The 27696-nt window shown below is 41.0% G+C and overlaps 1 long non-coding RNA gene across 1 annotated transcript in view; it reads right to left on the reverse strand.

Annotated features, from left to right (window-relative positions):
• The window catches only part of LOC144690655 (uncharacterized), a 177263-nt gene that overhangs the window by 8434 nt on the left and 141133 nt on the right, over window positions 1–27696 (reverse strand). The gene's annotated exons all lie outside the window — the stretch shown is intronic.

Below are 27696 nucleotides of genomic sequence, written 5' to 3' on the forward strand. Positions count from 1 at the left end.
TTTTCATTAAGTTGGATACAACATTGTTGCAATTCCTACTAGAATAAATGCACGCTCAAATTGTGTGCTGAGAGATCTGTGGCGAGAGAATGATGTAGTTGTGCAGCTTTGGAGAGCTGGTGTGGAGGTGGCTTGATATTGTACATAGTGAAGTTGTTGGAAATAGTCAAGTAATTATTTTTAAAATACTTAATGATTAAATAACAGAGTTAAACATTTTTATCTCTCAAATACAGTATATACCGGCATACTTGTTTATGTGCATTCTCTACCTATAATTTATGTGCTTTTTGGTTGGCTCAGTAGTCATCCACTATAAATAAACCAGTAATGCTTATTCAGCAGGTGAGTTCCGGTGCAACATCTTCCTCCTCTTGCCCATCTGCACACCTACAAGAAAAACATTTTTCTTTTGAGGGTGCCTTGTTTAAGCTTATGGAATTCTGAATTATTTATTTTTGAGAGTTTGAATTTAAGTATTTTAAGAGTATAAGTTTACAAACGTTTCCATAGGCTCTGTCATATGAGCCCAGAAGTTTCACGTTTCATCCGATTTCCGATTTTGTTTTTTTCGTTTTGGTATTTATCCTTTTACCAGCATTTAGTAACAGCAACTGTTGCTATGTATACTAAAACACATTTTCTCCAATGGTAGCATTGCTTGTCCCTTTTGGGTAAAATGACCCTGTCACAAGGTAGGACAGGGACTCCCTGTTGTCGTGGCTTCCAACACAGAGAAGTTTGAAAGTTCTGGATTTCAGACCACGCCCTAATTTCAGAATCTGGATCAATCTCACAAAGACTTATTCTGAAATGGCAATCCCATCAGTAAATTCTGTTGCTTTACTATTTTGCATTTTTGAATTTCCCTCTGTAAAGTTGTCTGTTAAGACCAGTCCCCGTTAGGATAGATTGGGACAGAGTAGGCGATGAAAGGGCAAGCTGGATTTTACTCCTACAGCTGGGGGAATACTTTTCACACCACACTTTCATGCATATCCAGTTGTATCGGACCCAGTCACCTCAATCCCTCCAGCAAGATGTTTTTACAGTAATTTTTCTGAAATAATTTGACTAGAGCTACAGACATATAGAAAAATTTGTGGCCATTACAAAAGTTTTGGCATTTCCACTGCATGCAAGTAATCAGAGACCTTGAGGACTGATTTGAGTAAAATTATCATTCAGGCCTCTTAAATCCCAGAGTAAATATGGTGAACATGGAATATTTAATTTCTTTAAAATGGCAAATAGCTATCTGCATAAGATAGATTTAGATCATTAAATACTTTACATATAACCATAATTCCATTCTCCTAGAACATGGAATTTTCAGGGGTTTTTTCAAACTGGTTATTCACTTGCTTTGGGAGCTTAAATAAATTGGGTCAAATCAAGAGCTGTTTGGACAATGTCAATGTTCAAAATAACGTCTTATTCCATCCTTTCACATGGAGCTTGCCTTCAAGTGATTTTTTTTTATATATAGACTTCATCTGTTACGTAAAAGGCTTCTGGGAATTTTTAACAGGTTAGGAGAGTAGCCACCTTAAAAATCCAAAGTGATGTCAGCTGGCCTTAATTCAGGATAATTCATAATGTACTCCAGGAAACCCACTAAAAGCACTACCTAGTGTGATCAAATATTGCAGTGCTGATTTGAGTCATATTGTACTAACTAAATCGTGCTGTTTAGCAGCAAAAAGGAGTTAGGTCTCTGATCACTTGCATGGAGTGGAAATGCCAAAACTTTTGTAATGGCCACAAATTGTTCTAAATGACTGTAGCTCTAGTCAATTATTTCAGAAAAGAAATTAGACTTGATGTCTGGTTTTCCTGTTTTTGCAACAGACTCCATTCCGAATTCTTTTGCGACAACAAACTTCAGGTGAATGTTTAAATGTTTTTGTTTTGGCTTTCTCTGAAGGCAGGGTTAGTTCTTTCCCCACGTCTGCCACACCTTTCTCCCTCCCTCCCGCTCTCGCTCTCTCGCCTCAAAAACTCCTAGTGACCAACCCTTGGAGCTTACCTGAGGGCCAGTGGCGGCCTCAGACGTGCATGTTTGGATGTGTGGCTAAGTCTAGGTCCAAAGAAAAAAAAGGCCCAAAATAATTTCTACCCTGTCTTCTGCTTTCCCTCGGAGTGCCATGAGATCTTTTGCATTCATTAGAGAGGGTTTGAGATATCTCAGGGACCAGCTTCATTAAAAAGCACTCCTTCAGTACTGTATTGCAGTGTCAACCTAGATTATGTACTCGGGTCTCAATAGTGGATTTGAACCCCCGCTTTCTGACTTAAGTGCAAGCATGCTACCAGCAAGCCAAGGTCAACACTTAAACTGCAAAACATAAAGATTTGACAATAAGTAGCTCTAGTTACCTAAGCCACATATCCAAATTTGCTGATGGCACAGAGATAGGTGACCTTGTAATCAGTGTAGTTGCCAGCATCAAATTGCAAAGGAATGTTGATGATTAATTGAATGGGAAAAACTGACCAATGGATTTCAGTGTAGGCAAAAGTGAGGTCATCAACTTGAGGCCTAAAAAGGATAGAACAAGGTACTTTCTAAATGATGAAAAGCTAGAAACAATGGAGGTCCAGGTACAGACCATTAAAAGTACCATGAACAGGGTTCAGAAAGTAATCAAAAAGGCTCATTGAATGCTAGCCTTTAGATGTAGAGGATTCAGCAGGCCGTATAGCCTTTTCTACTTAGCTGAAAAAAGGTTTCCTTCATTAATAATACGAGATCACTCAGCTAGTACCTTAAACGAGTGGGAATTCAGGTAGAACCAGGTGAGAGAATGGAATCCTATCAAAATGACACTAGCTGATCTTGATTTGGACAAAGTTTGCTTTGTTATATTTTTAATGCAACGCAGAGAAACAAGTGCCTTTTTAAGTAATAGATCTGGTAATTGCAGAAAATGAGAACAAGCCATTCAGCCCATTACAATCCCACAAAGAATTCTGCCATATTTAAACTTGTGGGCAAAGTTCTGTCTAAAAATTCCTTGCATGCTGTTAATTTAGAACTATTGTTCAATTCTGGATTTCTGTCCTACCACAAACAAAATCTTTCACAGCCCCAAATTTACAGGAACCACCATGTTTTGTGTAGTATTTAATAGTTTATACCAATGGCCATAATTACCAATCCCACTCTAAACCGGCTATTTATCTGGCTTGAAAAACATGCTCGTTATTTGTCAGAAAGAATTCTTCACATGTATAAAAGATAATGAGCAAAAATCATAGGGTTTTAATTGGTAATTGCCTCCAGTAGATAGAAATTCTGACAGAATAGTCATGTCACAGGGGATTAGTTTCCATATCTGCCAAATGTCACATTGGGAATGACGATCACATATTTTGATTTAAATATGAATAATTTGAAATATTGTAATGTGCATCATTCTTAAATATAAGTCGGCATAAATGGGTTTACAATCTTATCATTAATGTCAATTTCAACATTTCTCCAGTGTTGGCACTGAGTTTCAAATTGATTGCACTTCACTACCTTGTTTGAATAGCTACATGTCTCGTGATCTTTAAATTTTCACCAAACACTGGTTGCATTTTGCTGCAAAGAGCAAATGCACCTTTTGGTAGAGTTTAACTAGTCTGTTTTGTCATGATTTTCATGGCAATTTACACTTCAGAGCTGCCCATAGCTGAAGGACAATGAAGATTAGAGGTAAGATTACTTTACCTCATTGTAATTAATACATTTCCTGTTTTTTTTCCAATTCTAGATGTTAATTTTTGAAAGAATGGGTTTCTCAGGCTTTGGATTTTGCTAGTTATATCTGTGACTTGTCCTGCTAATTATCTGGTTATAATAGCTAAAAAGTGAATTAGTTCAACCTGATAATTATTACTTGTTAAGGTTTATTGTTTAACAGTAAGATAAAGGCAAAATACTGCGGATACTGGAAATCTGAAACAAAAACCATGCTGGAAAAACTCAGGTCTGACAGCTTCTGTGGAGAGAAAGACAGTTAACGTTTTGAGTCCATATGACTCTTCAGAGCTCTGAAGAGTCATATGGACTCGAAACGTTAACTTCTGTGGAGAGAAAGAGAGTTGTCAGACCTGCTGAGTGTTTCCAGCATTTTTTTTGTTATTATTTAACAGGCTAGTTTAATTACAATAAGAGGGCAATGTGTTTCCTGCAGTCTCATATGCCAGTGGCATTTTGCTTCTGAAGGAAACTAAAGAGTTGTGTAACATCTGGGAGCCTCATTTAAATTATGCCAAGGTGCTTCACAGGAGGGTTATCAAACATAATTTGACACCAAGCCACATAAGATATTAGGTCAGAAGATTTTGTTTCAGTCTTCAGTGTTAACATATCAAAATTTGAGAGTATAGTTTCCAATCCCAAGTCCAGGTCATTTCTATGCGTGGTGAACAGAGATGTCCCAGCACCGATCCTTTTGAAAAAACACATCCCATCTTTTGCTAGTCTAAGCAACTACTCGTAACTTTTTACTGTTTTGAAACCAGTTTGCTGTTCATTCTGCTGATTGTTCCCTGACTTCACCTTAGAAGTCTACTATGCAGTCTCTTATCAAGGGCCTTTTGAAAATCCAAATATATTACATGTACTTGTCTACTCTTTCTGTTACTTTGTGAAGCATGACCTTACCTTTTGAATTTCATGCTGTGGCTACATTATTATATTTTCAGTTTCTAGCTATTTTTCAATTATATCTTTTAGTTAAGGACTGCATTATCGTTCCTATTGCCAGCATTAACTGGTATTATGGAATGCTCTCCTTCATTGGCAGAGGTATAGAATATAAAAGTAAGGATATAATGTTGGAATTGTATAAAACACTGGTGAGGCCACAACTGGAGTATTGTGTGCAGTTCTGGTCACCACATTACAGGAAGGACGTAATAGCTCTGGAGAGAGAGCAGAGGAGGTTTACAAGAATGTTGCCAGGGTTAGAAAAGTGTAGCTACGAGGAAAGATTGGATAGGTTGGGGTTATTTTCCTTGGAACAAAGAAGGCTGAGAGGTGATTGAGGTGTACAAAATTATGAGGGGAATAGATAGAGTGGACAGGATAAAATTGTTTCCCTTGATGGAGAATTCTAGAACCAGGGGGCATAGATTCAAGATAAATGGTAGAAGGTGTAAGGGGGACATGAGGAAGAACTTTTTTATGCAGAGGGTAGTGGGTGTCTGGAATTTGCTGCCCAAATTGGTGGTAGAGGCAGAAACTTTAAACTCTTTTTAAAAAGTATCTGGATCTGCACCTAAAGTGCTGTAAGCTGCAGGGCTATGGGCTGGGTGCAGGAAGGTGGGATTAGAAAGGGCACCTGGGTGTCCTCGGGCAGGCATGGACACGATGGGCCGAATGGCCTCCTTCTGTGCTGTAACTTTTCTGTGGTTCTATAGACAGGAGAGAGGGTTAATTTAAACAGTGCTGATTTCTCCTCTTGCCATTCATCCATTAACTGAAAGGTGTTTTGATTTTGAGTTCCCCGTTTATAAGTGGTTATGTACTTTCCCCAACCCCTCACTTTTGGTGTGATCCAATTCTTATTAACAACTCCACAGCAAACGCCATAGGGTAAAACCAGAAGATAGTCGATTTACACACAAGCAGGAAGAGGGTTCACAATATTATCCCACCCCCCCCCCCCCCCCCCCATACAATAAAAAGAATCAAGAAAAAGTTACAGGGCAAAGACCACAGAGAAAATAAGAATTATTGTTTCATGTAAGTCCAGAATCAAAAGTCCATTGGTGTATTATTTCACGGAGTTGGCAGGTTGAAGACCGATGCTGGATAATTCACTTTTTCAGCAGAGATGACTTCCATGATAGGCATGTAGAGATGAATTAGGCATGTAGAGATGATTTAGCCTTGTAGGCTCTGGTACAGAAGCTCAGAAGTCCTAGTAGAAACAGTGTGGATGGGGGCCAGGCCTTCACCTGGGCAGAGCCCTTATTCTGAGCTGCTGCTTTATTAATGAAAATGGCAGACTGAGCTGTGAAACTCCATAAGGCAAGGTAACTGGTTCTCCCCGTTGGGGTGGTGGTGGAGTCAACGTGTGATATGACTCCCACTTCTTCACTTTGGTTTGGACAAAGGATGTATATTCCTTTAGATCCTTGAGATGGTTAATGTTTCAACCATTAATCGTTTCTAAAAGATCTCAGGGTCCTTTGATCTTGCAGACTGATCGTCTCCTTTGGCCAGGCCCTGGCCGTAGAAATGTAGATGGCCTTTGTACGGTTCCTTGGATTTGATTTCTGCAGTCTCGGGGCATTAGCGCCCTTTTAGAGATAACAAGGTGGTAGCTGTTCTGGTTGCCAGGAAGTTCCTTTTGTTTGAGTTGTAGCCAGTCATGGCTTCAGTCATTTTAAAGCCTTTGCCCACTCCTTTTTTAAAAAAAAAAATTAGCCAGGATGATATCTATATATTTCACAAAAATATAGTGAGGTCTTGGCTCCAGGACACTGGTCAATACTTCCTTAATTTGCTGCAACACCCTTTTTAAATATAGGAATCACTAGTCCTCTGGTGCTATTCTATTTTCTACTGAAAGTGTGTGTGTGTGTATATGTATGTATGTGTATATTAAAAAAATATAGTGCATTGCTATGCAATCCATGTAGACCAGGGGTTTTATCTTAAGTTTAGTTTAACAATTCTCTTAGTTTCTATCTAAATGCCTTTATATCTTTTTGAACTCTGGATGGAGCTCAGTCCCTTCCAGTTCGAAAATAGCAATTAATCGTTCAAAGTCTTACCTTTTATATAATAGCTGCCCAGTCTGTGTGTCCATTTCAGTTTAATTTTCTTCTAGGTTTGTCTGCTTCAAATTCCACCAGAACAAAATGCCAATGATACTATGCACAGGCTGAATAAACAATGGTGGCATGCCACGGTGACTCTTACCTAACTAAACTGTAGGCTGCATATAGTGACTACTCTTCCTGGCCAAAATGGAGGTCATTGGAAAACTCCCCCATCAATTTTGCCTGGATATTGCACTGTTGTAAGTGTCTGGGGCTAATTGCTTATAAATAGTATGCAACTATTATCCAGTAACTGCATTTTGCGAGAGAAATCACAGCTTTTTTCAGGAAATGTTTCTGTAGTTTTGATTGTTGTTTACTGCAGACATTTTTAAATAGACTTTGTTTGCCTTTCTGTCTACTGAGTAAATAAACTTTGCTATAAAATAAATTGGACCATAACTTCTGAGCTCTGGGGCATCGTAACTGGGGGTAACCCAAAGGTTCACTGGCGAACCTCTCCAGAAGTCCCAAGATAAAGATTTCACGGAAATTGCCAGGGAAATTCAAACTAACATTGGGCAATTGCCCTGCAAACGGAACCATGCAAAAGTACAATTTAAATCATAAATTTTGGATGGTTCCGACTGTCTTATCGGAATAGTTACCCAGGAAAAGTTAGAATTAAAACCATTTCCAACTCCTGAGTAACTATAGTACAGACTCCCCTGACCCTGCTGCCCACCAAATCCTACCCACTTACTTTACAAACATACCTTCTCCCTGGCTTCTCAAAGTGGCTGAACCTTTCTGCTGTGAAAAGGGGGGTATGGCTTCCTTACCTCCAACTCTCTGGCCCTCAACGCAAGGCCTTGGGAAACTGCTGCACTAGATGGCTCTCGCCCAGGCTGAGTTGGGGAGGATGGGCGAGAAAGGAGCAGCTGGATTTTAAGGTAAGAAACTAGGAGCGGAGTGGCAATCTGACTGCCACCCCATGGGATTCAGGGCCATTTTTTACTGTAAGACCCAACCTGTTTCATTGGTTGATGCCGTGCAACTGAATGGCCGACACTGTGGTGTCAATAGATGCTGCTCTTATTGTTTGGAGTCTGACTGCGTTAAATGTTGACCTTTGCACAATAGTCCACTAGAAGGAAAACGAGTAAAGAAAGGACAGCAGAAACAAGAAGCGAGAAAATATATTCCAAAGCAGCATTTTTGGTGGCCCTGAAGAAGTAATGCCTTGGAATAGGTAGCCCTAGCATAAAGAGGAAGACCTAGGCTGGGACCTGAATGTTGAAGGGTTTTTGATATCAGGATTACAGGAAGCTAGGAAAAGGTGGTGAGGTAGCTCTGTTAAATAAGAATGGCATTAGTTCAGTACTGAGGAGAGACCTTAGCTTGAATATAGGTAATAAAGGATTCTTAAGAATGATTGCAAAGTATTTTATTTTAGCGCACACTTTTAGATGGCATCATATCTTGAGAAGAAATCTTGTGCAATTTATGAACATTAGCAGAGCAACTTGATAAGACTTGCAGATTGGGGATTTCCATTTGTGATTGCCAGCACACAATTTATTGTCCACTCCCTTTGAGTGCAAAATTATGCATTAGCACAAAATCCAGGCTTTTAAATCAACTGCAAAGTATTGGGCTGTCTTTTCTTGTTTTTTTTTCCATTAATTTTCCTCCTCCCACCCTCCCTTTCTTACTACAATGCAGTTCCAAAGAAGCATTTCAGTCATTCGCCCAAGTGACTAATTTGCAGATGTGAGCCTATTTGCATTCCTTTCTCGGCCCCTTGTGCATTTTGAATTTCCTTCGTACCACCTTTGACGCCCTAGTTTTTAATTGTGTAGACCTAATCTCTGGAATTCTCTTCCTAAACTCCTCCATCTCACTACCTTTCACTTTTTAAGATGCTCCTTAAAACTTAAATCTTTGATCAAGCTTTTGGTTACTTATCCAAACATCCGCTTATATGGTTTGTGTCAAATTTTGCTTGATATTGCTTCTTTGGAGTGTCTTGGGATGTTATAATATATTAAAGGTGCCATGTAGAGACAGCTTTAAATGAAGTAGTGGAGGGGGGGTGGGGTGTGGGGAAGGATCATGTGAGAGGGTATATACTAAAGTAAAGGGAAACAACAAAGTAGTGGAGCAGGGCAGCAATTTGGATAGAGTCTGAATGTGTGACAGGAAGGGACAGAACATACAATCGGAAGAGTGCACCAGCAGATGAAGCTGAAAGTGGTTGCATGTATTTAAATGCATGTAGCATTTTTAATGAAAGGGATGGCCTGTAGGCAAAGGTAGAAACGATCATATATGATCTGGTAGGCATTACAGAGACACGGTTGAATGGTGATCTAGGCTGGGACCTGAATGTTGATGGGTTTTTGACATATCAAGATGACAGGAAGCTAGGAAAAGGTGGTGGGTTAGCTCTGTTAATTAAGGATGACACTAATTCAGTACTGAGATGAGACCTTAGCTTGAAAGAGCAAGACGCAGAATCAGTTTATGTAGAGATAAGAAATAGTAAAGGTAAGAGATAACTTGTGGAAGTAGCTTATAGGCCCCCTAACAGTAGTTACACTGTAGACAGAGCATACAGGTAGATATAAATGGGGTGTGTAAGAAAGGTTCCATGATAATCATGGGAGACTTCAATCTACATTTAGATTGAGTGTATCAGATTGCCAAAGGCAGCCTGGAAAATGAGTTCATAGTGTATTCGGGACAATTTTAGAGTAGTACAGTCTAGATCTAACCGGGCAGCAGGTTATTCTGTGCAATGCAACAGGGTTAATCAATAAACTGAGCAAAGAAGACTCATAAAATAGAATTTCACGTTCAGTTTGATGATGAGAAATGTGGGTCCATGACAAGTGTTTTAAACCTAATTAAAGGTAACTACAAGGAAATGAAGGCAGAGTTGGCTAAAGTGGACTGAGAAACTAGGCTAAAAGGTAGGACAGTAGAGATGCAGTGGCAGACTTTTAAGGAGATATTCAATAACTCTCAGCAAAGATTTATCCCAGTGAGAAAGAAAGACATTAGGGGAAGGATGCATCATCCATGGCTGAATAAGGAAATTAAGGATGGTATCAAATTGAAAGAAACGCTGGTGGGGATTTTCCGGCCCCGCATTGGTGGGACCAACCATGGTGAGACCTGCCGTGGGCATATGGCGAGCCAGCCAAAGGTCCATTGACTTTCAGTGGAACCGGAAGATCCCAGCAGCAGGTGGGGCCAGAAAATCCTGTCCACTGTACAATTCAACAAGGATTCGTGGTAGGTCAGAAGATTGGACAGATTTTAAGAACCAGGAAATTATGACAAAAAATAATAATGGGGTATAATTTAGAGTATGACAGAAAGCTAACTAGAAATATAAAAACTGATAGTAAGAGTTTCTACATGTATTTGAATAGGATATGAGTAAGTAAAGCTAGTGTTGGTCCTGTGGAGAAAGCCTGGGGAAATGATCATGGAAAACAAAGAAATGGCAGAGGCATGGAACAGATATTTTGTGCCTGTCTCCTCAGTAGAGGACTTAAAAGCTTCCCAAAGATTCTTGATGATCAAGAGATGATGGGGAGGGATGAACTTGATGTAATCACCATCACCAGGGAAAGGGTGCCAGGAAAACTATTAGACCCAAAGGCTTACAGGTCCCCAGGTTTGGATGACTTGCATCCTAGGGTATTCAAAGAAATGGTGGCACAGATAGCAGATGCATTGGTTATCATCTTCCAAAATTCTTTAGATTAAGGAAGGGTTCCAGCAGATTAGAAAACAGCTAATGTAGCACATTTATTCAAGAAAAGAGGAGGGCAGAAAGGAAACTACAGGCCAGTCAGCCTAACATCTGTCATAGGGAAAGTGCTAGAATCCATTATTAAGGAGGATATAGCAGGATACTTGGATAACCACGATTTGATCAGACAGAGCCAACATGGCTTTGTGAAAGGGGAATCGTGTTTAACTAATTTATTAGAGTTATTTGATGAAATAACATTCAAGTTGGATAAAGGGGAAGTGGTAGATGTGGTGTACTTGGACTTCCTAAAGGCATTTAATAAAGTACTACATCAAAGGTTACTACACAAAATAAGAGCACATGGTTTATGGGGTAACATATTTGCATGGATATGGTTTGGTTGGCTAACAGGAAGCAGAGGGATAAATGGGTCTTTTTCGGATTGGCGAGCTGTAACTAATAGAGTGCCACAGGGATCAGTGTTGGGTCCTCAACTATTTGCAATCTATATCAATGACTTGGATGAAGGGAGAAAATGTATGGTAACTAAATTTGCCGATAACACCAAGATAGAGGGTCTGCAAATGGATATAGACAGGTTGAGGGAGTGGGCAAAAATTTGGCAGATGGAGTATAACGTGGCTAAATGTGAACTTCTTCACTTTTGCAGGAAGAATAGAAAAGCAGTGTACTATTTAAATGGGGAGAGATTACAGAACTCAGTGGTACAGAGGGATCTAGGTGTCCTGGTACATGAATCACATAGTTGGTATATAGGTGCAGCAAGTAATTAAGAAGGCAAATGGAATGTTGGCATTTATTGCAAGAGGAATGGAATATAAAGGTAGGGAAGTTTTATGACAGCTGTACAAGGCCTTTGTGAGACCACATCTGGAGTACTGTGTACAGTTTTGGTGGTCTCATTTTATTAAAAAAATATAACTGCTTTAGAAGCAGTTCAGACAAGATTTCCTGGACTCATTGCTGGGATGAAGGGGTTGTTTTACAAAGAAAGGTTGAACAGATTAGGCCTATACCCATTGGATTTTAGAAGAATGTGAGGTGATCTTATTGAAACATATAAGATCCTGACGGGACTTGATAAGGTGGATATCTGCAGGATGTTTCCTCTTGTGAGGGAGACTAAAACTAGAGGGCATAGTTTTAAAATAAGAGGTCTTCCTTTTAAGACAGAGATGAGGAGGAATTTTTTCTCCTGAAGGGTTGTTGGTGTGTGGAATTCTCTTCCTCAAAAAGTAGTAGAGGCTGGGTCTTCGAATTTATTCAAGGCAGAGTTAGACAGAGTTTTGTTAGACAAGGAAGTTGAGGGTTATGGGAGGCAGACAGGAAAGGGGAGCTGAGATCACAACTAAATCAGCTGCGATCTCATTGCATGGTGGAGTAGCCTCGAGGAACCTAATGGCCGACTCCTGCTCCTATGTGAATGTAAGTTGTTGTTATACCCAGGTAATGAATATTGGCTGGCTATTTGGATCTGAGGACTATTAGCCAGAATATGTACTTACCTTATATCCACACAAACGCACACACTTCTAGTTGTTTTTTAAAAAAAAAGGTTAAGTAGCCAGTAAAGATGAAGCCAATTTTTCTCTCCCTAACCATAGACCAACTGCAGTGTGACTCCTACCTCCCTGACTGAGAGCAGCGAGCTCCATTCAAATCAAGATTGAATTTCAAACCTTTGCACTTCCTTTAGCAACTGAACCAACAAGGGAGCTCAGCCAAATGGTTTTTCTTCTGTTTTTGTTTCCTTAGCCCCTGGCTGTATGGATGAGGTCAGGTTCCGTGCACATTGCCATAGAAGGATTCATGAATGTGTCATAATCACTGCCAGCTTATTGAGAAATTATTTGAAGTTGATTGCTTGGAAGTTCTGTGGCTATTATACCTTATATTAGTTTAAAATGTACCAATAAGTCAACCTTTTTAGACCTCAATAGGTTGCCCTGTGTGTTTTCAGGATAAATTTAGGGAATTACTCACAAGAATCTGTCACTGGAACATGGACATTTGCTTCTAACCAAAATTAATCTAATCATGAATTTACTTTTCCATGGAATCATCAATCTTAAGCAAGGCACAAATTATCACAGTAGAATATTTCCAATCATAAAGCAATCATGATAAATAAGAGAATTTTACAACATATACCATAGAACTTGAGCATGTGCTATTTACTCATTAATATTTTTATAACTTTTTTCAATTTCAAGCTAGCTTTATCAGCCCTATTCCTAACAGCTAGCTTAATTCAAACTAATTAATTAATTATTAGTAAAACATCTTGGTAAGTGATTATAACATGATGGAACTTCAAATTCAATTTGAGGGTGATAAATTTGGGTCTGAAACTAGTGTCATAGATTAAATAAAGGAAATTCCAAGGATATGAAGACAGAGTTAGATAAAGTGAACTGGGAAAATAGGCCTAAAGATAGTAGAGAAGTAGGAGATATTTCATAACTCTCAACAAAGATATATTCCATTAAGAGCAAAAGACTGAAAAGGATGCACTATTTGTGGCTAGTTAATGATGGTACCAAATTTTAAAAATGTATAATGCTGCAAAGATTGGAAACATTTTAGAAAGCAGCAAACAATGACTTTAAAAAAGCACGCGAACTTGGAATATGAGAAAAAATTAGCAAAGAACATAAAGCAAGAAGGAAAAATTTCTACAAGTGTATATAAAAAGGAAGAGTAGTGAAGGTGAGTGGTGGGAATTGATCCCTTAGAGGGTGAGACTGGGGAATTAATAATGGGAAACAAGGAAATGGCACAGACTTTACACAAATACTTTGTATCGGTCTTCAAAGTTCTGGTGGTGAGAGATCACTTGGAATCCGAGTTGTTATGGCAACATGCACTTTGTAGTCCAGAGCTACGAATAGTGATGATAGAGGCTCCAACTCTCTTGCCATCAGATGGATGACCAGGAGTCCCTCCCGTTCTTGCTGACTGCTATTGGCATACGTTGGAATAATTTGCAGGTTGACCATACTATGAACATCTCTTCCTTAGCCATCAAGTCCTGGAGTGAGACTTAAGATAAGAACTTCTGGCCCAGAGGCCTGGATGCTACCCATTGGACCCCCTACCACTGCCCCTGCCCCCACAGAAGAAGGCACAAAAAGCATACCAAAAATAGTTGAAAAGCAGGGGAAAAAAGGGAGGGAGGAGCTTAAAACAATCATGATCACTAGAGAAAACACACTCGGAAAACTATGGGACTAAGGGTTGACAAGTCACCTGGAACTGATGGCCTCCATCCTAGGGTCTTAAAAGGAAGTGGCTAGAGATATTGGATGTGTTGGCTGTAACCTTCTAAAATTCCCTAGATTCTGGTAAGGTCTTAGTGGATTGGCAAACCACAAATGTTACACGTCCATTCAAGAAAGGAGGGAGACAGAAAGCAGGAAACTGGCCTAATATTTTACATTGGGAAAATGCTAGATTCCATTATTAAGAAGGTACTAGCAGGACATTTAAAAAACCTTAATACAATCAAACAGTGGTTTTATGAAAGGGAAATTGTGTTTGCCAAATTTATTAGAGTTCTTTGAGGTTGTAACAAACAGGGAGGATAAAGGAGAACCAGTAGATGTGATGTATTTGGATTTCCAAAAGGCATTCAATAAGATGTTCCATAAAAGGTTACTGCACAAGATAAGAGCTCATGGTGCTCCGGGTCATATGTTAGAATTGGGATAAATGATTCATTTTCAATTTGGCAAGTGTGTCACTGTATGTGTTTGCAATTTCTCCATTAATGCATCTCATGATTATCTAGAAAATTCATCCACAAATAGATACAAAGATAATACTTTATTACTAGTGCTGAATTTTACCACACAACATTGCAAATCATTAAGCAAATATTTCATTTAGAGGATAGATACTATGCTTTAAGCTACCCAAATAGCCAAAGGTAGACAACACAAAATTTAGACGTGTAGCACTTTTTAGTGAAATTAGGTGGATTCACATAGTTTTCCATTTTACTTTTTATGATGGAGCAGACCTTACTTACTCCTGTGCCAACAAAGTGCAGGCTGTCACCTGTCTTTACAGATATATGACTACCGACAGTCTGCTTCTGCAGCCTCACATCCTCCAAAACTCCTCTTTGGTAACATTTCTGCAACACTGATTTGACACTAACGATGTCATTTTAGAGTTCAATGCTCCAGATAACACCATCTTTTCATCAAGCACGACTGAGTATATGTTCAGCAGGAGAATGGATTCTCCTGCTGCAAACAACGATATTTAAAGAGATCATCAACTGACCTGAAGATAGTTGTTGTTTGATTTCTGCAGGCTGTAGATCATATGAATCTTTGTAGAATTCTTTAAAGTCTACAGAGAGTGATGTGTCATGTGCTGAAGGACTTGGTCCTGACTTCAAGGCTTCTGCCACTTGCTCCCAGACATGAGTACAGTGACAGTTCCCTTTAGAACATAGTGGAACTAGGAGAATGAGCAGAATGCATACAGTGCAGGACAAGCTTCTGTAAGAGAGAGGAAGAGGAGGAGGACAAGAGGGTTCTCAGGAGGTGACCATAGCTGGGCAGAATGGTCAAGGAGCAATTCTCCTAACAGTGCCTCAGCTAGGGGCAACCTGTGAGATGTCTGTGCTTCAGTAAGGACTTTCTTGAAACCTGACACCTGCTGAAACCACAAGTGCAACCTCTAAGCGGGTTAAAAACCACACTCAGTGGTTGTAAAGTTGACCACAGCCATGTACCTTTATGTGCCAGGCTCCGCCCAGGCGGGATATGCAGATATTTGCAACATCTCACAATTTGCTGTATCTTGTGTAAGGGAGAGAGTGAGCTCGCTAAGTTTCATTCCCCTCTACCAGAGAGCAGCAGGTGCCTGAGGACATGTCTTCACGATGATTGCAGGATTTCCCATGGTTCAAAGTGTTATTGATTGCACACATGCCACTTTGCAGATGGTACATGTCAACTCAGATGTATTGTAAACGACAGGACTTAAACTCCCGTGACATCCAGCTGTGCGACCATAAACAGTGAATTCTCCAGGTCAATGCCTGGGATACTAGGAGCTGTCATGGTGTCTTCATTCTGGAGCAGTCACTGTGCAATCTATATTTGACCCACCAAAGCAAACCAAAGGGTGGCTTCTGGGTGATGAGGGCTATTCACTGACCATATAGCCAATGGCTCTGGTGTGCAATCTCTGCACTCGTACGCACAACATGAATAAAATGAAAGCTATCCTGCCACAAAAAAATGGGATGTAGCAGATCACTGGCTCCAAATAATGAAACAATGCTTCCATTGCCTGGGTTGATCTGGAGGAGCCACACAGGACACAGCAGAGGTGCAGGGTGACTTTAAATAGTGTAACCTAGCTTTAGATGGTGCTAGCCTTTCACTATTTAGGGCCCCCTGCAGCAACTCAATTGAGTGGTTAGCATCCACCAAAAGCTGCAATCATGTGAGTTGGTTTGATACTTGTACCTGAAGCAACGGGTGTGGATTAATTCTGCATCACATCCCTGCACCTATTTTCAGGGGCTGGGTTCCTGCACAATGCTTTCCGTCCCTATGCATCCACCTCCTTCCACCACCAGTAATCAAGGCACATTTTTGCCTGTCACAGAGATGCTCCTCTCATTATGATCAACGTTTACATGCTTGGAGTCAATTGGAGACTGGAGTTGGGCAGTTCTGGTTGAAAGAAGAGTGGAGTTCTGGCAAAACAGGCCTCAAGGGCTCATGGAGTTGCAAGTAGCCTCTGTACTATTGAATAAAGGGATTGTAATCTTGTAATTCTGCCTCCCTCCTTTAGCCTTTGCAAGCACTTACACAACTCTTGGCCGCCAGTAAGGTTTTTCCTCCTTTTGTCATCTGTTTAATGCTGGAAATCTGGACTTTGCCTCCAACTGGCAGCTATGCTTCATTCACTTCCACTCTTTTTACATGACACACGCAACTGGGTTTGCAGTAGAATGCCACCCGACTTTCCCCAGATCTGCCAAGAAACAGTGGGAGAGGGCACAAAGCCTCACAGACCAGAAGTAGAGCGGATCTTGCTAGGATAGTGATATGGGTGTTACATATCACCCATTGTGATATGGCCTCCATTGTGGCAAAATTAAATATATATTCTGCTTCTTTGAGTTAACACGGTTTTAGTGACAAGGCCTCACCAACTGAATTAGGGCTGGATTGGATATGTCTGATGTTCTGCATCTGGCGCTTCTCTTATAACTGACCTTCTGGGATAAGACACACAGTGGAAGCTTGTTTCATTCCATTCTTTTGCTGATCTGGCCTGTGAGCTGTTAATCTGGCACCCTGCCTGGTATTCCCCTAGCCTTTTCTTAGTGCGCCCTTGTCCAAGTTCATCACGTTGGCCTGGTAGCTCTCTGGTGGTTTTACAACACATTGTGGTATGCTTTCATTTCTCTATTGTGCAGAGAATTTCAGTCTCTGCAATATCTTTTACAGAGTACTTTAAATTTAAGTTCAACACTGGATGTTTACTTCAAACTGAATGATAAGGTGAATAACCATTGTGCTACTGAAGCCTAAGCAGCTCACAGTATTTCGCAAAGTAAGACTGTGCAGTTATAGGAACACACATTCTGAGGTAACCAGACAAAATATTTCTATTTTGCTGTGTAACCACCCAAGGCATTGTGTTGAGGGAAATACATAGACAGTTATGCTTCTCCATGACTCGTTATAAAATTCTCTTAAGTCATTTGTTTTAAGAGCAAATTAGACTTCTGTCATTAATAATCAATAAAGCACTTGGTGTGATAAATATACACTGAATGGAAAATATACACTTAATGGGGGCGTTGTCCCCTCCAGGTCATGGCCAGGTTGCTGTGGTTTTTTAAAATATAAAACTAAATTTATCTTCACTGTCACTTGCTGTCAGCATCCTCACATCAGCAATTCCCACCTCAGCTGGCAAGGCTGCTAATCTCTGAGTGCTGGAGGACCTCCCATTGGCCCTCCAGTCTTGGGAGCCCTAGCACTGCCCATGATTGGACAGCAAGCCTGCTTCCTGGTCTGTAGTTGTCTGAAGATTTGAAAATCCCTATGGGTGTGCCTAAAACATGCCATGTGGGTTTGGGACCTGGAACGCATCACCAATTTTCAGTTGGGAATGATTAAAATCAGCCCCAGATTTCACAATATTAGATCTCTGACAAAGGCCAAGCCATGTAGTTACAGATCCACATAGACACTTTCATTAAAAACAGAATTATATCTGGCAAAATAAATGGGAAAATCAAATCCAGATTACTAAAACAGAATTACCTAGATTTTAATTAGGATGCGTAATCCTGCACACCAAATTTTCTTCTACATGTTTCACCCAAGCATCAGAAAAAATCTGCCCTGTGATATCTATACTGCGATAAATGTGGTTGGAATTATTAGTGATCACTCATAAGAAGCATTGCAATTTTTAGACGAATTAGAGAGAATTGTATTAACAATGAAGAGAACATTAATTATCCAAAGGTGAAAAAGGAGAGGTTTTTTTTTGAAGTTCTTTTCAGTTGGTACAGGAGTCAAGGACAACCTGGTTTAGATGTGGAGCAAGTGCACAACGTAGAAGTCGGGAACCATTTGGGAAATTGTGCCCACACGATATAAGCTCAGAGTGAATAAAAGATGAAAAAGAAAAAAAAATCAAGGATGAGGGTACTTGATTTGGAAAGAAATAAATTATAGCTAAATTGAAGGGATCTTTCCCAGATTAAACAGAAGGACAAAAATAAAAATATCTGGAAAAACTCAGCAGGTCTGACAGCATCTGCAGAGAGGAACACAGTTAACGTTTCGAGTCCGTATGACTCTTCAACAGAACTAAGTAAAAATAGAAAAGAGGTGAAATATAACCTGGTTTAAGGGGGGGATGGGACAGGTAGAGGGACAAATGGAAAGACAATTGGCATATAGAACAGAAGATCTGCAATGGGGAGTATTTAAACAGGAAATGGAAAGGAAACAAATCAAATACATTCCAAAAAAAAGGGTCTGTTTTGAAAGCTACAATTCCAATGACAAATAATTTTAAAGAGAGAAGCATTTAGTGCTTCTATAGGGCAGATAATAAAAATGAAACCAGGGCAAGTATAGCAGGACAAGGAGCAAAAGGAAGAATAGAAAGACAATGTGAATTGTATATTAATTGGGTATTTTATTGTATTCCGATGGTGGTCATTAACTGGTGATTATTTATAGTGGAGCAGACTGTGACTGTGGTGACTAGATTGGAGGTGCATGTGCGTTCCTATAAATAAAAGCTTGTAAGTGTATAAAGGCTGGGCCCGGGTTTATCCTTCACCACTTGGCTATCTAAGTTGTAATGCAGAGGAATAAAAAAGCAAAAACCATCAAGGCTTCATATAGACACATTCTTAGATGTAGGATAATAGTGAAGGTTGGCGTGGAACAATAAAGAGAAAAAAGAGGTATGCTTCTTGTAGTGAGGGAATAGCAAAAGTACTAAATAAGTTCAAAAGCAAAACTGCAGTTGCTGGAAATCTGAAATAAAACAGAAAATTCTGGAACTACTCAGCAGGTCGGGCAGTATCTGTGGAGGAAAGGACAGAGTTAATGTCTCAGGTCTGTGACCTTTCATAAGAATTGAGGAAAGATAGAAATGTAATAAGTTTTGAGCAAGTGAAAGGGGGAAGAAGGATGAAGAACAGAAGAGAAGATCTGGATTTTGGTGGAGAGCTTAAATGACTAGAGGTTTCATGGCACAAAAGCCAAAGGGAGTGGTAATGGGTAAAAGTAAAGAAATAAAAGATGTGTCTAGATGAGGTGTGAATGGCTGGTGTTGTGCCAGTGAGGGTATGTCCTGGTCATCACTTTAAACATGGATGTGTTTGCATGAGAGCTTCTGGAGCTGCCTCTTATTTATTAAAGTGGACGCTCACAAGGTGGCTAAGATGGTTGCGAAGGGTCAGATGACCTTTGCAACTTCAACACAGACTATCTAAAGCTTCCAAAAAGTTCCTAATTGAATCATCCTGGGTGGATGTCTCCCCCTTGAATGGACATGCTCAGACAGCACCCCTCTGTGGAATTCACACTTGCTATTGATCGTAGATTACTCCAAACTCAGAATCAAAGAACTCCATGTCTCCAAATTTGCAATTTAACAAAAGCAAAACTGCAGAAAACCAATATCCACAAGTAAGTGTGAAAAACCACCATCTATCTCCTATTGTGCAGTAATAACTTCAGACTTCCAAACCATTCTGGTTGGACAATAGTCTACTCATTGAGTATTGGTCATGTGATAGAAAATGGCTCGAGATAATAAATTTTACTATCCAAAGTTTAAAAAGTACTGGGCAGGCTGTAGAGAACACCACAAGAAACAGCAACAGCAAGGAAAAGGCTATTGCCATCTTTGCTTTTAAGAAACTGGAGGCTGCAAAATCTTAAAAAGCCTCCCAGCCTGATTTCAAATCACAAATCCACCTATAAAGAAATTGGACTTCCTGATACAAAAACTACAAGCGCCTAACTTCATGACCTGTTGAACATTCATCTTTTCGACTGAATCCTGCAATAATCCTGATATTTGACTCTAGCGATTAGAACTATTCCAAACTACAGTTCAAGAGTGGAAAAGATTCCATTCTTTACTGGGACCACAACCACTGCTCTCTTACAGTGAGCCAGACACTTGAACTATGAGCTATTCTTTTTCTTACAACTTGTAAATGTACACTATTCTCATTAACTTAATTTTTTTTCTCAAGTGTGTGCGTGTGTGCATGTATGTGTATGCACGCGCACGTATGGTTAGCATAGCATTTAGACTTTCGGGGTGAATGCGTGATTAAATAATCCCCTTAATCTAAACCCACAAAAGCTTGCTGCTGTCATTTAAATTGACCACACACACACTCGGGGACTAAGTATCACACACATCTAGCTTTTCAAAATCCACACTGATTACAAACAGTAAGGGAAAGGGTATAAGAGTTTCAGTTCTCTCCTGACCGTGTCCACAACATTAGTTAGGTGTCAGTTAGGATACAGGCAGCAGAATTTTGGATGAGCTGAAGTTAAAGAGAGTGGAAGATGGGAGGCTGACCAGGGGAGCATTGGAATAGTTAAGCCTAGAGGTAACAATGGCATGGTTTAGGGTTTCAGCAGCAGATGAACTGAGGCAGGATGAAACTGGATGATGTATATGTACGGAATGTAATTACTACTTGCTTAGCGGAAAGTAAGCTAATCAGGGCTAGTCAATATATATTTCTGAAGGAAACACTGTGTTCCACCTAACTATAAAATTTCTTGAACAGTGACAGAGAATAGACAAAGAAAATTCAGCAGTAATGGTTATGTGAACTTTTAGAAAACAAAACATTTTTGGCAGAAGAGATTTATGGCAAAAATAATGGCACAACAAATTAAGGAGAATGTGACCACATGGACAGAGAAGTGGCTGAAGGGCAGAAAGCGAAGGGTCAAAATAAAGGTAAATTTGCTAAACTGAAGTAATGTGATGGGTGGTAAATCTATAGTGTTTTGATTTGCTGTTGCCTGCTGTTATTTACTACGTAAACATGTGACCTGGACTTTGGAATTAAGGGAGCAATAACAGTTTTGCTAAAGACTCCAGATTATGAGGCATAGAAAACGCTGACAATGTCTGCAGAAGGATGTAGTAGATCAGAAAGATGGGAAGATAGGAGGCAAATGCAGTTCAATGTAAACAATTGTGAAGTTAAAGATTCAGAAGTTAAAATACAGCTGCAGTTGTGGATCTTAAAGAAGGTAGAGGACTGATGATGTCACACAAGAAGATGGGGCTTTAAAAGGACAAACAGGATTGTTGATTTTATAACAGAAGGGAGAAAATACAAAAGCAAAGAAGTAATCTTTGGATGCAGACGTGTTATGCAGAGTTTTAGATACCCTGTTATAGGAAGTAAATGAAAATAGTGGAAAATATGCAGTTCACTGCCATGTTATTAGCCAATAGGAATTATAGTTACCAAGTGAGACTTAAAAAGGTTGAACTTTCTTCCCTGGCTAAAAAAAAGTTGTGGGTGACCTAATGGAGATTTTTTAAGATTATGAACGGTTATGGTAGCGTAAATAATAGTAGATTGCTTCCGTCAGTCAGCAACATTATTACAGGGGGACACATGTTTAAGATAATCACAAAAAAGAATTAAAGAGGGAGATTAGGAAAAAGTTCCTCAGGCAGCGGGTGATTACAATGTGTAGTTGCCTGCCTCAAGCTGTTGTTGAAGGAGAGCTTATAAAATCCTTTAAAAGGCAAGAAAATAGTTGCCTGAAAAAGAGGAAGATGAAAGGAAATGGGAAGCAAATACGAGAATGGAATTAGACTATGCTGCTTGTGTAGAGACAAACACAGGTGCGAACTGGATGGACTAAAAACCCTGTACGTCTGAGCTTGTAAGAATGACACCCCATGGAAATAAGTGGAGGTTCTTATTTAATTCTATAGATTGGGCTCCAATGACATAATCAAGCTTCTTATGAGCTGTGGATTATCAATGGTACTCTTAAATCAATACCTGTTCAATGGCTCCCAGCCCTGTCTAAAATCCTACCTCCTGATGTGTGCCAGAAGGCAAAAACGTTGAAGGAGTTTGACTGCATTAAAGCCAACCCAGAATTGCCAGCCCATGAAGATTTTCAGAGCCTACCAAACATTTGAATCGAATCACACAAATCTCTCTGGAGCTCTGAGAATACTTCGAGCGAAGCAGGTTTTGATAAAAAAGGACAAATGGAATAACGGCAATATCACCAACAAAGATCTGGGGAGTGATCTAACACTGTAGCCTCAGGGTTCGCCCTCCCTCAAATAGCGGACTACAGTCACCAGGACCCACATTCTCCATGCAAGGTCATCATACTTACCCCACAAATGGAATTTCAAGGACAGTGCAGCTTGTGACTGTGGTCATTCAGATCAGACTGTTCACCACATTGTGAATGAATGTGGCCTTTGAAAATTGTTGCAGGATTCAAGTTATCCACCAAACAACACAGTGCTGTGACCTGGCTGCTGCTGTCCAATTTGGACTTAAACTTGTTAAGTTGCAAGATGTGATGCGTAAGAAGAAGACATAATCAGGGCCCAATTGCCTTTTGAACCATGGGCCTGAGATGGGAAGCAGTTATGACTTTCCTACAAAGTCACGCTAATGGGAAGAGAAGCTGAGTCAGAAGATCCCCCTCCTGTCCAATCCCTGTCCCAAGTTAAAGTCAGGCTTCAGTGTTGGGAACAAAGCCAAATCATTGAGTTTCAAAGTGAGAGTAATGGAAGCATTATTGAGCAGCAATTGCACATTTCAGGACTTTAAAGAGATAGGAAAGGTGAGAAAGTTGGAATTGAGTGGTGGGCATTGGAGGAATCAAGGGTACGTTTTGAAGTTGCATGATAATACTGGTTTGGAAGAGCTAGGAGAGGTCACAGGAGATGCAGAAAGGTTGAGAATGTTGGTCAGCATGGAATGGAGGGAGGTTGGATGGTCAGAAGCTGGGATGGAAGGGAATGAAGGAGTAGGCCAGGAAATTCATGGACAAGATGAGTTTAATAAAGGCTGGGAAATAAGGGAGAGTATGGGAGCTCTGAGAAGAGGGCAGGAGGAAGTCCTAGGAGTCAGGAGGCAATTGAGCAGATAGCTTTAAATAAAAACAGAAAATGCTGCAAAAACTCAGCAGGTCTGGCAGCATCTGAGAGAGAGAAACAGAGTTAATGTTTCAAGTCTGTATGACTTCTTCAGGGCAGATAGCCTTGTATGTGGACAAGAAATCCATGTTAAAGTTGGACCTTTGAGTGGAGGGACACTGGAGATGATAATTACTTGTGGAGGATTGAGTTTGAAGTCCTTTCTACTTTTCAGCTGGAATTAAGGGAAGATTTGATCATAGAAATGGAGTGATGCTAGATCATGAGGTGGATGAGCCATTTTTTTGGTGTACACCCAGCTTGATAGTTTGCCTAGTATGTTCAAACTCTGATAAATTGATTTGCAGTCAGAAATACCTTTAAACTGATGCCCTTATTGAATTTTTTGAGGAAGTAACAGAGAGAGTAAACAGTGATAATGCAGTAAATGTAATTTATCTGGAGTTTCAAAGGGCCTTCGATAAGGTACCCCATGATAGACTAATGAATGAGGTCAAAGAATGTGGAGTCAGGGGACAGGTGGCAGAATGGATTGCTAGCTGGCTTCAAGATAGAAAGCAGGGAGTGGGAGTAAAGGGAGTTACTCAGAGTGACAGAATGTAGGAACTGGTGTTCCACAAGGATCAGGGCCTTGACCATGGCATTCACAATTTACATTCACCTGAACTTTGAAATCAAAAACACAATTTCTAAATTTCCAGATAATACCAAATCAGAGTGGGGGAGCGGAGGGTGGGGTGGGGTGGGGTGGGGGGGTTGTGGATATTCAATCCTGAGGAGGGTTGCAACAAATTACAGGACAACAATAAACTTGCAGAATGGGCAAATAATTGCCAAATGATGTTCATTATAGATAAATGTGAGGTAGTACATTTTGGTAGGAAGGAAAAGGAGGTCACTGTTACTTGGAAAATCCAAGTCCAAGTGAGGTAGGGGAACAAAGGGATCTTGGAGTACAAATACATGCATCACTAAATGTTGTGCTTCAGGTTAGCAAAACCATAAAAAAAAGCAAACCCAACACTAAGTTTTATTTCTAGGTGGATAGAATTGAAAAGTAGGGAAGTTATGCTAAACCTTTATTGAACCTTGGTTAGACCACACTTAGAGACTGTGTGCAGTCCTGGTTGCCATATTATAAAAATAATATAGAAGAGGTATGGGGAGAGGGTGCAGAGAGGATTCAGAAGTATGATACAAAGGCCTGAATTTTGTGCTCGTCAGGTGCGCGCAATCGGCAGGCCCGGGAGCAGATGGGAAACGGTCCCCCAGCTGTGATTGGTCCCCAATCGCGGTTTCACGCTGGTTGGCCGATTAACAGCCAGCCAGCCTGAAACACGCCCTGAGAAAGGCTCAGCGCTGCTGGTGGGGGCAGGAAGAGGGTGGGCACCGACGTCACTGTGGGTGCTGGTGAGCTCTCTGAAGGCAGACAGATTCCTCATGGAGCTGCAGACCTCCAACTAATAATAAAAATGCTACAAAAAATGTCCATGCAGCACAATCAAGCACCTGAAAGCAGACCTCATAAAAATGCTGTCCCTAGATATTTCTTTTTATTTTATATCCTAACGGAGATTTCATCCCACCCTTGGATGAGGTTTCATCAAAAATGTAAAGCCTGCCTGGCTGATTGGCCTGTCCACCAACCGTAAGGTTGGATGGGCCACGAAAAATCACTTACAATTGGGCCATTAATGAGCTTAATTGCCCACTTAATTGACAGCGGGCGCTCTTCCAATTTTAGCGCGCGCACGTGAAGCGTAATATCGTCCGAGAGCGCGATGACCTTGGGACGCTCACCCGACGTAATCTCGTGCAATTTTACACCCATTCGGGTTGGGCGCGCACCCACCCGCAGGGCATAAAATTCTGGCCCGGAAATGCGTGGCCATCCATATCAGGAAAGGATTGACAGGCTGCGTCTCAAGAGGCCTGGATTAGTGCTCTGGAGAGACCAGTTCAAATCCCCTGTACTGCAGCTGATGGATTTAAATTATATTAATAAATCTGGATTTAAAAAGCGAGTCTTGGTAATGGTGACTATGAAATTACTAGATTGTTGTAAAAAACTGTCTGATTCACTAATGTTCTTCAGGGGACGAAAGTCTGGTTATACGTGACTCTAGGTTGGCTCTTAACTACTCCCTGAAATGGTCATGCAAGCCACAGAAAAGTCGAAGGGTCAGCCTGGAACTATCTTCTTAACAACACTAAAACCTGGAACTACTTCCTTAACAGTGGGTGTACCTACACCACATGGCATCAGCGGTTCAAGAAGGCTGCTCACCACCACATTCTCAAGGGCAATTAAGGATGGGCAATAAATGCTGGCCTAGCCAGCAATGTCCACATCCCATGATCAAATTTTTAAATAATTCGTATATTGTATTTGCTGCTCACCTTGCAATCCTCTACCTTGGGGAGATCAAATGCAGATTGGGTGAGGTGGAACGCACCTGTGCAGCCCTCAACCATGTCCCTCAACTTCCAGTCGCTTGTGATTTTAATTCTCTGCCCACTCCCACTCTGAACCCTCTGCTCTCGGCCTCCTACGCTGTTTCAGTGATTCTCAGAGAAAGCTCGAAGAATAGCATCTCATCTTTAGGTACATTATAATCTTCAACATTGGGCAAAATTTTACGGCCCCGTTGCGGTGGATAGGGACCATAAAATGCGGCGAGCCATTATGAACCCCATTGACTTCAGCAGGAATGTAAAATCCCACTGCCATAAAATTTTGCCCATTGAGTTTACTCATTTTGGATCACAACCATATGGCTCCTATTTTTTCAGCAGCTTCTACTTCTGTCATTTTCAGTTCCATTACATCCCATTTTGTTTCTCTACTTCTCTTTTCTCATTTAATCTGTCCTGCCTTCCAGCCTATCACGGACCTTCCCTTTTGTTCTCCCACCCTCCTCTCCCCCCTCTTTCCCTGCCTCTGTACTTGCTTAAAGTCTGTTATATAATGACATAGCTGCTAGGCTGGGTCTGCGGCAAGTGGCGAGGGAACCAACAAGAGGGGAAAACATACTTGACCTCATCCCCAACAACCTACATGCTGTGGATGCATCTGTCCACGGGGAGTGACCACTGCACAGTCGTTGTGGAGACGAAGTCCCACCTTCACATTGAGGATACCCTCCATCATGTTGTGTGGCACTACCACCGTGCTAAATAGGATAGATTTCAAACAGATCTAGCAACTCAAGACTGGGCATCCGTGAGGTGCTGTGGGCCATCAGCAGCAGCAGAATCGTACTCGAACCCAATCTGTAACCTCATGGCCTGGCATATCCCCCCACTCTACCATTACCATCAAGCCAGGGTATCAACCCTGGTTCAATGAAGAGTACAAGAGGGCATGCCAGGAACAGCACCAGGCATACCTAAAAATCAGGTGTCAACCTGGTGAAGCTATAAAACAGGACTACTTGCGTGCCAAACAGCATAAGCAGCAAGTGATAGACAGAGCTAAGCAATCCCACAATCACTGGATCAGATCTAAGCTCTGCAGTCCTGCTACATCCAGTTGTAAATGGTGGTGGACAATTAAACAACTCACTGGAGGAGGTGGCTCCACAAATATCCCCATCCTCAATGATGGGGGAGCCCAGCACAGCAGTGCAAAAGATAAGGTGAAGCATTCGGTACAATCTTCAGCCAGAAGTGCTGAGCGGATGGTCCATCTTGGCCTCCTCCGGAGGTCCCCAGCATAACAGATGCCAGTCTTCAGCCAATTCGATTCACTCCACGTAATATAAATAAACAGCTGAAGGCACTGGATACTGCAAAGGCCATGGGCCCTGACAACATTCCGGCAATAATACTGAAGACTTGTGCTCCAGAACTTGCTGTGCCCCTAGCCAAGCTGTTCCAGTACAGCAACAATACTGGCATCTATGCAGCTATATGGAAAATTGCCCAGGTATGTCCTGTCCACAAAAAGCAGGACAAATCCAACTTGGCCAATTACCGCCCCATCAGTCTACTCTCCATCATCAGTAAAGTAATGGAAGGAGTCATCAACAGTGCTATCGAGTGGCACTTGTTTAGCAATAACCTGCTCACTGATGCCCATTTTGGGTTCCACCAGGGCCACTCAGCTCCTGTCCTCAATACAGCCTTGGTTCAAACATGGGCAAAAGAACTGAACTCCCGCGGTGAGGTGAGAGTGACTGCCCTTGACATCAAGGCAGCATTTGACCGAGTGTGGCATGAAGGATCCCTAGCAAAACTGGAGTCAATGGGAATCAGGGGGAAAACTCTCTGCTGGTTGGAGTCATACATAGCACAAAGGAAGATGGTTGTGGCTGTTGGAGGTCAGTCATCTCAGCTCCAGGACATCACTGCAGGTGTTCCTCAGGGTAGTGTCCTCGGCCCAACCATCTTCAGCTGCTTCATCAATGTCCTTCCTTCCATCATAAGGTCAGAAATGGGGATGT

This window comes from Cetorhinus maximus, chromosome 15 (genome assembly GCF_964194155.1).
Source record: "Cetorhinus maximus chromosome 15, sCetMax3.hap1.1, whole genome shotgun sequence".
In the NCBI taxonomy this organism is placed as follows: Eukaryota; Metazoa; Chordata; class Chondrichthyes; order Lamniformes; family Cetorhinidae; genus Cetorhinus; species Cetorhinus maximus.